This window comes from Schistocerca piceifrons, chromosome 8, assembly GCF_021461385.2.
Source record: "Schistocerca piceifrons isolate TAMUIC-IGC-003096 chromosome 8, iqSchPice1.1, whole genome shotgun sequence".
NCBI lineage: Eukaryota > Metazoa > Arthropoda > Insecta > Orthoptera > Acrididae > Schistocerca > Schistocerca piceifrons.
The window spans coordinates 395,624,125-395,634,143 of NC_060145.1; the positions used below are offsets into that span (position 1 = coordinate 395,624,125).

Sequence of the window (10,019 nt, forward strand, 5' to 3'; positions counted from 1 at the left end):
AGTAATACGGGAAAATACGGGGCGTCCGCAAAAATGGGATGACAATGTCTAGCGTATACATGTAACTTACAGGAGGAACTCTAATAATTCGCGACAAGGCCAGGTAAAGAATTAAAACTTTCTCGACCAACTGTATGGCGAGTTCTGAAACTTCGTCTAATCTTCAGCCGCGTGAACCGCAATCATTGAAAGCATTCGATCCTGACGATAACGCCAAAAGATATTGATTTTGCACTGAGTTTGTAGAGAACATTGAATAGAGTAGTTTTACTGAACGGCTAATTCTTTTTCGAATGAACCAACTTTTCCTTTTTGTGCTACATTTAAGCGCCTCATGTTAGATTTTGCCTGATGAAAATCTTATGGCAGCATACTCCAACAAGTAAGAAACTCACAGAAGGTTAACGCCTTTTTGCACCTAGGCAGCTAGAGAACTGGCTGTTTCCTCAAGTTAAAATTAGTTCCCTTAACTTCATAGAATGAGGTGCACCTCTCTAACCCCATCCGACGTTACCTGAATGGCATCATCCCAGGGCGTACGATTGGAAGTTGAGGAATAGAAGATCAGTTTCATTGTTTGTGGCCTCCTTGGTTAAAGCCAATTTGCACTCCGTGTGCATAACGGGTGGAGGCATTCCAGATGCGGAACGGGTCCTTCCGGATGCCATGAAGAGCACAGGGAGCAGCCAGCTGCAGATGGTTGCTCACTTCAGTACCAATGATGTGTGTCACTTTGGATCGGAAGAGATTCTCTGTGGTTTCGAGCGGCTGACAGAAGAGGTAAATGCTGCCAGACGTTCTTGCGAGATGAAAGCAGAGCTGACTGTTTGCAGCATAGTCGACAGGACCGATTGTGGACCTCTGGTACAGAGCCGAGTCGAGGGTCTCCGTCAGAGAGGTTCAGACGGTTCTGCGACCTTGTAGGCACCAAAGGGTGGTTGGAGTTCGGTTCCGCTGAATAAGCCAGGACTCCTCTACACGCAGGAGGCGGCTACACGGGTAGCAGGGGCTATATGGCCCAGACTGGGTGGTTTCTTAGATTAGAGGATCTCGGGAAAACACAAAAAGGGCTTCAGTCACAAAGGGCGCAGGCAGAACACAGGAAGAAAGTAGATACAGGTACCATCGGTATAACAGTTGTAAACTGCCGTAGCTGTGTTGGGAAAGTACCAGAGCTCCAAACGCTAATAGAAGGCATTGATGCTCAAATCGTTATAGGCAATGAAAGCTAGCTGAAACCGGAGATAAGTTAAGCCGAAATTTTTGCGAAGAACCTAACGGTGTTCCGAAAGGATAGGCTAAACACAGTTGGTGGTGGCGTGTTCGTTGCTGTTAGAAGTAGTTAACCTTGTACGAAACCTAAGTAGATAGTTCCTTTGAGTTAGTATGGACAGAAATCATTGTTGGCAGACGGAAAAAATAATAATTGGATCCTTTTGCTGACCTCTCAATTCAGATGATACAATCACTGAAAGGTTCAAAGAAAACTTGAATTTAATATCAAACAAATACCCAACTCATACAGTAATATTGGGTGGTTACTTTAATTTATCCTCGATATGTTGGCGAAAATACATGTTTAATTCCGGAGCTACGCATAAACATAATCTGAAATTGTGCTAAACGCATTCTCCGAAAATTATTTCGAGTAGTTAGTTCATGAGCCCACGCGAATAGTAAACGGCTGTGAAAACACGCTTGACCTCTCAGCAACAAATAATCCTGAGTTAATAACGAATATCAAAACGGATACGAAGATTACTGAACACAGGGTTGTCGAAGTGAGACTGAATATTGTAGCCCCCAAATCCTCCAACAAGAAACGAAAAAAATGGTATTGAAAAAAAGCAGATGTAAATTCAATTGACGCCTTCCTGAGAGACAATCTTCACATTAAAAATATAAGTGTAGACCAGATGTAGCTTGATTTCAAAGAAATAGTATCGCCAGCGATTGACAGACTTATACTAAATAAATTAACAGACTAAGGAGCTGATTCTCCTTGGTACACAAAACAGGCATGAACACTTTTGCAGAAACAACGGAAAAAACTTGCAAAATCTAAACAGACGCAATATCTTCAAGAATGGCGAACTTTTACAGAAGCTCGCTTCAATGCGAGATGCTTATAACAGCTTCCACAGCGAAACTTTGTCTCGAATCCTGGCAGAAAATCCGAAGAGAATGTGAAGAATGCTAGCGGCAAGATACATTCAATGCCTTCTCTGCTCGATAGAAATGGAGATAATATCGAAGATAGTGCTGTCAAAGCAGCCTTCTGAAATGCCTTCGCAAAAGAATACGAAGTAAACCTTCCAGAATTCGATTCAAGAACAGCTACTAACATGAGTAACGTAGAACTAGATATCCTCGGACTAGTGAAGCAACTTAAATCACTTAATGAAAACAAGTCTTCTGGTCCAGACTGTATACCAATCAGGGTCCTTTCAGAGTATGCTGATGCAATAACTCCATACTTAACAATCATATAACACTGGAAAGTTGCACAGGTCACACCAATATTCAACAAAGGTAGTAGGAGTAATCCACTAAATTACATTTCCATATCATTAACGTCGATATGCAGCAGGATTTTGGGACGTATATTGTGTTAGAATGTTATGAATTACCTCCAAGAGGAAAGTCTATTGACACACATTCAACACGGATTTAGAAAACTTCGTTCTTTTAAAACACAACTAGCTCTTTACTCCCACGAAGTGTGGAGTGCTATCGACAAGGGATTTCAAATTGATTCCGTTTTTCTGGATTTCCGGAAGGCTTTTGACGCTGTACCACACAAGCGGCTTGTAGTGAAATTGCGTGCCTATGGAATATCGTCTCAGTTACTTGACGGGATTTGTGATTTTTTGTCAGAGAGGTCAGTAATTGACGGAAAATCGTCGAGTAAAACAGAAGTGGTTTGTGGCGTTCCCCAAGGTAGTGTCATAGGCCCTTTGCTGTTCCTTATCTAGCCGGCCGGTGTGGCCGTGCGGTAATAGGCGCTTCAGTCTGGAACCGCGTGACCGCTACGGTCGCAGGTTCGAATCCTGCCTCGGGCATGGATGTGTGTGATGTCCTTAGGTTAGTTAGGTTTAATTAGTTCTAGGCCACCGTGGGCCGAACCGCACAATAACCCTGGGTCCGGTGTGGGGCGGCAGAGGGGTCAAGTGGACTACGGTAGTCGTCGTAGGGTTGTGGACAACTGATGCTGGGGTGGGGACGGAGGCTCTCCGTCTTTTCTAGGCCCCCGGTTAACATACAATGCAATACAATACAATACAATACAATACCCTTCCACTCTCGAACAGTGCGGGGGAAAAACGAACACTTAACTCTTTCTGTGCGAGCTCTGATTTATTTAATATTGATGATCGTTTCTCTCCATGTAGGTGTGCACCAAAAAAATATTGCACACTCTGATGAGACAGGTGCTGATTGGAATTTCATTAGAAGATATTGCTGCAAAGAACGACGCTCTTGTTTTAATGACTGCCAACCCAGTTCGCGTGACATATCCGTGGCACTCTCGCCCATATTTCGTGATAATACAAAACGATCTTCCCCTCTTTTAACTTTTTCGATGTCCTGCGTCAGTCCCATCTGATGCGGATCCCACACTGCACAGCGATACTTGAAAAGAGGGTGGACAAGCATAGTGTAAGCAGTCTCTTTAGTAGACCTGCTGCATTTTTCAAATGTTCTGGCACTAAATCGCAGTGTTTGGTTTACTTTGCCCACACCATGGTGTATGTAATCGTTCCATTTTTATTTATTTGTAATTTTTATCCTTAAGCGATAAATTGAATTTTCAGCCATTATACTTGTGTATTTTGTCGTGTAACCGAAATTTAGCGGATTCCTTTTATTACTCACGTGAATGACTTTACACTTCTCATTATTTAGAGTCTTTTGCCACTTTTCGCACCATACAGATACCTTGTCTAAATCTTTTGCATTGGTTTTGATCATCTGATGATGACTGTACAAGACGATAAATGACAGCATCATCTGCAAACAGTCTAAGAGAGCTGCTCAGATTGTCACCTAAATCGTTTATGCTGATCAGCAACAGTAGAGGGCCTATAATATTTCCTTGGGGAACGCCGGATATTACTACCGTTTTACTCGATGGCATTCCATCAATTACTATAAATTGTGACCTTGCTGGCAGTAGCCAGGCGCGCAATTGAGACGATGCGTCCACAGACGGTCGGTGAGGTGAGGATATCATCTGGAATGCCCCAGGGAAGTGTGGTAGGTCCGCTGTTGTTTTCTATCTACATAAATGATCTTTTGGATAGGGTGGATAGCACTGTGCAGCTGTTTGCTGATGATGCTGTGGTGTACGGGAAGGTGTCGTCGTTGAGTGACTGTAGGAGGATACGGCTTGGACAGGATTTGTGATTGGTATAAAGAATGGCAGCTAACTCTAAATGTAGATAAATGTAAATTAATGCAGATGAATAGGAAAAAGAATCATGTAATGTTTGAATACTCCATTAGTAGTGTAGCGCTTGACACAGTCATGTCGATTAAATATTTGGGCGTAACATTGCAGGGCGATATGAAGTGGGACAAGCATGGAATGGCAGTTGTGGGGAAAGCGGATAGTCGTCTTCGGTTCATTGGTAGAATTTTGGGAAGATGTGGTTCATCTGTAAAGGAGACCGCTTATAAAACACTAATACGACCTATTCTTGAGTACTGCTCCAGCGTTTGGGATCCCTATGAGGTCGGATTGAGGGAGGACATAGAAGCAATTCAGAGGCGGGCTGCTAGTTTTGTTACTGGTAGGTTTGATCATCACGCGAGTGTTACGGAAATGCTTCAGGAACTCGGGTGGGAATCTCTAGAGGAAAGGAGGCGTTCTCTTCGTGAATCACTACTGAGGAAATTTAGAGAACCAGCATTTGAGGCTGACTGCAGTACAATTTTACTGCCGCCAACTTACATTTCGCGGAAAGACCACAAAGATAAGAGAAATTAGGGCTTGTACAGAGGCATATAGGCAGTCATTTTTCCCTCGTTCTGTTTGGGAGTGGAACAGGGAGAGAACGTGCTAGTTGAGGTACGAGGTACCCTCCACCACGCACCGTATGGTGGATTGCGGAGTATGTATGTAGATGTAGATGTAGACACTTCGTGTCCTATCCTTAGCAAATTAAGCTTGTGATCCATGTCAGCCTTCCTTCCTTCGCACTTGGGCAGCAGCGGAAGTGCGCTCTGTCCAGCCCACTGTGTTTCTGCGGTACCGCTTGCTGGGGCCCGCTGCAGCACGCACGGCACCCGACCAGCACCTTGCGGGCGGGCGGTGTTCACGCAAGGCGGCGACTTAAAAGGTGGGACCAGTGTCCGCCAAGGCGAGCGCCGCCGTCACATGTGGCAACCTGTCGCCGACACCTGGGCCCCTTTCTCGTAAGCGCCGCCACGCGACTGTCTTGGGTATCTGTTACGCAGATTACACAGTCAGAGCAGCGGCTTTCGTTAAAAGGTTTCTCCGAGTTTCTCGAAAACAGATACGTGTATATCACGCGTGCGCGCACGCACCATTGTGTGTGTGTGTGTGTGTGTGTGTGTGTGTGTGTGTGTTAATTCTTGAGCTTTTTTCATTTCGTTAGTTCTTCTCTTGCCATGTAGGTTTCTCGAGCAAGTTGTAATTTCTCCTAGGTATTTAAATCTGTTTTTACTTCTCTGTTATTTACTGTTATGTTGTTACTCACTAGTGGATTTGCTACCATTATCTCAGTCTTTTCGAATGGTATCTGGAGTTTCCAGAATGAAATTTTCACTCTGCAGCGGAGTGGGCGCTGGTATGAAACTTCCTAGCAGATTAAAACTGTGTGCCGGAGCGAGACTCGAACTTAGGACCTTTACCTTTCGCGGGCAAGTGCTCTACCAACTGAGCTATCCAAGCACGACTCACGCCCCGTCCTCACAACTTCAATTCCGCCAGTACCTCGTCTCCTACCTTCCAAACTCTCCTGCGAACGTTACAGAACTAGCACTCCTGGAAGAAAGGATATTGCGAAGACGTGGCTTAGCCTTTGGTATCTGGAGTCCTAATTTTTGTGCTATATTTTGGAGACTTTTTATTTGAATTCTGGTTTCCTGTTTGTTATTCGTTAAATTTATGACTTGTTGTTTTTCTCTTCTTTTGTAATAATTCATTACCAATTCCAAAGTGATTACCTGTTTTGGCAGCTTCTCCAGGGTATAAATCCTCCTCCTTATGGTCCTAGTTCCACTTCAAGTTTATCTGAAGATCATAATGAGAAAAAAATCTTGTTATAAAGGGCAGTTAAATGAAAAAGAGACAGCTGGAAAAAAAGTTAGTAAACTGTTAATTAATTCAAAAGTAGTCGCCATGATTGTTAACACAGCTATTGCACTGTGAGACATGATGATCTGTGCCTTCATGGAAAATTGTGGTTGCGTAGGGCACCATAATTAGAACGAGGAGCGCACGTCTTCTTCCGCAGCAAATCGATAGCGACGAATGTCTTTCGTCAGGGTCCACATATTGTCAAGGTTATAGTGTTTGGAAATTCCCATTACAAACTCCTATGGCTTATAGAGGGCAGTGAGTGCACAATATTTTGAATAGAAATCCATGTCCGGAAACGTCATCCAACGACACTATAGAGCATCAAAGTAGTAAGCTCGGCCGCCTGTAAATGTGCGTATTTACAAAGTGATTCTGCGATGATGTTACAAACTTTCGAGGAAAGGAAACGAACGAGTCGAAAGTTACAAGCGAAAACAGTGGTATACGTGTACTGGTAATGTTGCTGCTAAGATTGTGGAGTAGGCAACTGTCAGATGTGGTAGTGTGGACAAAAACAAGGAAAACACGTCTGTCAAACATGGGCTCTAAAATGCATACCCGAGGAACTAAGAGCATTTGTTCATCTTCGCTACTGTGAAACCATCTCCTCTGTTGAGCAAGTGGTCGTAGCTCTTAAGGTATGCATTTTAGAGCCCGTTGTTGTTGTTGTGGTCTTCAGTCCTGAGACTGGTTTGATGCAGCTCTCCATGCTACTCTATCCTGTGCAAGCTTCTTCATCTCCCAGTACCTACTGCAACCTACATCCTTCTGAATCTGCTTAGTGTATTCATCTCTTGGTCTCCCCCTATGATTTTTACTCTCCACGCTGCCCTCCAATACTAAATTGGTGATCCCTTGATGCCTCAGAACATGTCCTACCAACCGATCCCTTCTTCTGGTCAAGTTGTGCCACAAACTTCTCTTCTCCCCAATCCTATTCAATACTTCCTCATTAGTTATGTGATCTACCCATCTAATCTTCAGCATTCTTCTGTAGCACCACATTTCAAAAGCTTCTATTCTCCTCTTGTCCAAACTATTAACCGTCCATGTTTCACTTCCATACATGGCTACACTCCATACAAATACTTTCAGAAATAACTTCCTGACACTTAAATCTATACTCGATGTTAACAAATTTCTCTTCTTCAGAAACGCTTTCCTTGCCATTGCCAGTCTACATTTTATATCCTCTCTACTTCGTCCATCTTCAGTTATTTTGCTCCCCAAATAGCAAAACTCCTTTACTACTTTAAGTGTCTCATTTCCTAATCTAATACCCTCAGCATCACCCGACTTAACTCGACTACATTGCATTATCCTCGTTTTGCTTTTGTTGATGTTTATCTTATATCCTCCCTTCAAGACACCATCCATTCCGTTCAACTGCTCTTCCAAGTCCTTTGCTGTCTCTGACAGAATTACAATGTCATCGGCGAACCTCAAAGCTTTTATTTCTTCTCCATGGACTTTAATACCTACTCCAAATTTTTCTTTTATTTCCTTTACTGCTTGCTCAATATCGAGATTGAATAACATCGGGGAGAGGCTACAACCCTGTCTTACTCCCTTCCCAACCACTGCTTCCCTTTCATGTCCCTCGACTCTTATAACTGCCATCTGGTTTCTGTACAAGTTGTAAATAGCCTATCGCTCCCTGTGTTTTACCCCTGCCACCTTTAGAATTTGAAAGAGAGTATTCCAGTCAACATTGTCAAAAGCTTTCTCTAAGTCTACAAATGCTAGAAACGTAGGTTTGCCTTTCCTTAATCTTTCTTCTAAGATAAGTCGTAAGGTCAGTATTGCCTCACGTGTTCCAGTATTTCTACGGAATCCAAACTGATCTTCCCCGAGGTCGGCTTCTACTAGTTTTTCCATTCGGAGCCCATGATTAATGTTTTCCTTGCGCTTGTCTACGCTACCACGTCTAAAAGTTTCCTCCCCTACAGTCTTATCAACAACAGTACCAGTACATGAATACCACAGTCAGAGGATTCAGAACGGTTTTCGCTTATAACTTTCGACTCGTTACGATCCGGCAGAGGGCCCCTTACCTCAAATTGATACATATTTCCTTCTTCATCATCTTAGAAAGTTTGTAACATCATCACGGAATCACTTGAATCACGGCGCCAGTAACTTTGGCACTCTGTGACATCGTTGAATGGCGTTTCCGAACATGAGTTCCTGTTCAAAATATTGTGTACTCACTCCCCCATACAAGTCCCAAAAGTTTTTCAAGGGATTTTGGAACTCTCTCTGTGTCTTGACACAGCACAAAGCAACACACGCAAATCACCATTCATCCAATATTTGAGAATGACAGGACTTTCTGCCTTCCAAGAAACTTTACACATAAATTCAAACTTTCGCGGGAGTTTTTCTCGCTAACATCCGTAAATAATAAGAAAGAAATACGGTTTATCGCTTACTAAATGTTCATTGTTCATGCGGAAACTCTTTTATGCGCGGGAGCTCGATTCCGTAAGCAATCAGATCGGGAGTGGCAGGGTGGGAGGGGGGGAGAGGAGGAGATATAGTCACTGTTATTAAAGTAAGTATTCTGAGATCAGGAACTAAATAGTGAATGCGTGTTCAATGTTTGGCTGTTGTGCTCGTGGTTTTACTTCTTTCGTGCACAGTGGCACCTTTCCTTCGCAGAGTGTGTGAGCTGTCGTAAGTACAGGTGCCTATAATTGGAACGTGTACTGTATGTGTTCTATGATGATGCAAGAAGAGGAGGGTGAAACACGATACTGGCACATACGTTACTTCTCTTAAATAACACCAAGGGGACAACAAAAATTAAGGTCAGCATCTGACGAATGGATCACCATAAACAGCCCCAGACGGAAAAGTGTGGAATTTGCGCCAAGCCACTGGCGCAAAATCTAATGGCCAAAAACTACACTCCTCTCCTTGTCGACGTAACAATTACCCATAACTTCCGAGTCGGAAGCCACCGCCCAAGCGCTCTTCCGTTGCTGAAAACGATATGTAAGTTAGTTACAGCTCACGCTCAGAGGAATTGTTCAAAATGACTACTGCCGAAGCGTGCATTACAGTATAACTAAATGGAACGATTGACCTGTAGGTTCATAATCATACGACACCGTTGTTTGCACAGGTTGTGCACGACAGCGGTGAGATTTCTGCCCCACAGGACCGATCATGATATTCTCAAATCCTCCTGTGCTTTCAGTTCCTTGTGGAAAACATTGCCTAGAGCTGTGACTTGAGCAGCTCAAAGTAAGGTACACAAATTTACTGAGTTCGGAAGACGAGCCTGTTCCTGAAATTCTCTCTGTACATTAGTTCGGGTTTCGGGGCTCTACATAGCGCTCTGCTGTATTTCAAAAGGCCAACGGCCTTTCCGCAGTGGTAACACCGGTTCCCGTCAGATCACGGAAGCTAAGCGCTGTCGGGTTGGGCAAGCATTTGGATGGGTGACCATCCGGCCTGCCGAGCGCTGTTGGCAAGCGGGGTGCACTCATCCCTTGTGAGGCAAACTGAGGAGTTACCTGATTGAGAAGTAGCGGCTACAGTCTTATAAACTGACATATGTCAGGGAGAGCGGTGTGCTGACCACATGCCCCTCCGTATCCGCATCCCGTGATGCCAGTATCTGAGGATGACACGGCTGCCAGTCGGTATCGTTGAGCCTTCCAATGTTGGTTTGGATGGAGTTTAG

At 43.9% G+C, this 10,019-nt stretch overlaps 1 pseudogene; it reads left to right on the forward strand.

Annotated features, from left to right (window-relative positions):
- Positions 1 to 9,688: 9,688 nt before the first annotated feature.
- LOC124712844 lies at positions 9,689 to 9,806 on the forward strand (annotated as a pseudogene).
- The last annotated feature ends 213 nt before the right edge of the window (positions 9,807 to 10,019 follow it).